The sequence below is a fragment of the Arachis hypogaea genome, chromosome 16 (genome assembly GCF_003086295.3).
Source record: "Arachis hypogaea cultivar Tifrunner chromosome 16, arahy.Tifrunner.gnm2.J5K5, whole genome shotgun sequence".
NCBI lineage: Eukaryota > Viridiplantae > Streptophyta > Magnoliopsida > Fabales > Fabaceae > Arachis > Arachis hypogaea.
Window position 1 is genome coordinate 63,647,227 of NC_092051.1, and position 1,088 is coordinate 63,648,314.

Here is a 1,088-nt window from a genome sequence, read left to right on the forward strand (position 1 = left end):
TACCCGTGCTAACTTAAGCATCGGAGTCTCTTGCAGGTACCCCCCACCCTCTGGTGACCAAGGATCAGAAGTGCAGCCAGTCCAACAAGTCGGACACAATAGCTCCGGCCGTTACCAGCCAGCCGGACACATCATCTCCGACCAGTACAGAAAATCTCATCCGAGATCGACCTACAGTTTCAGGTAACCCTCGGAACAAGAGGCATCTAGGAGAAGCTTATCTTAGGGGTTGATCCCTTGACAAAAATAGCTAATAAGTACCAACTCATCAATACGGTGGTAGGGACAAGCTTCCAACAACTCCTTGAATCTCTCCCAGTACTCATAAAGAGTCTCCCCATCTCGTTGCTTAATGCAAGAGATTTCCTTTCGCAGTTTGTCTGTCTTTTGTGGTGGATAGAACTTTTCCAGAAATTCCTTTCGTAACAAGTCCCAATTGGAAATCACATCTCCCGGTTGAGTATAAAACCATTCTTTCACTTTTCCCTCCAAAGAGAAAGGGAAAGCGAACACCAAAACTGCTACTTTATCTGCACCATGTCTTCTCACAGTGGAGCATGCAACTTGAAAATCCTTAAGATGCTTAAGAGGGTCTTCTCTGGGTAGTCCATTGTACTTAGGGAGCAAGTTGATTGTGCCGATTTTAAGCTCAAAATTTGGATCCAAAGCCAGATACCGGATTTGTATCGGTTGTAAGTTAATTTCAGGAGCTCTGGCTTCCATTAAGGTGATTCTATGAGGTGGATCCGCCATGGTGTCGCCACCTGAGTCACTCAGAGAGATTTTAGCACTCCCCACAGATGAATATAAGGTTTCCTCGTTGATTGATGAATGATGGTTAGGGATTGATGGTGATAGTGAATTGGTGTGCTCTTCAAGCAAGCCCGATTCACTATTCACAAATGCTAGCCGGCGCCGAGCTTGCCTAATATGAGTTAAAGTTCTTTCTATTTTTAGATCAAAAGGGGCCAAGCTCGGGTCTGGAAGCGACCGTGTCATTCAACTGAGGAAGCAATAGAAGCATGCAATTATGAAAAGCAAAACTAGAATGGCCAAATAAACATAAACCAACCTAACAATTAACAATT

General features: G+C 44.3%; 1 non-coding gene across 1 annotated transcript; it reads left to right on the forward strand.

The window, feature by feature from the left end:
- Window positions 1-271: 271 nt before the first annotated feature.
- LOC112760231 (small nucleolar RNA R71) lies at window positions 272-378 on the forward strand. The gene has a single exon (XR_003180681.1). It is a non-coding gene; the product is annotated as a small nucleolar RNA R71 (small nucleolar RNA).
- The last annotated feature ends 710 nt before the right edge of the window (window positions 379-1,088 follow it).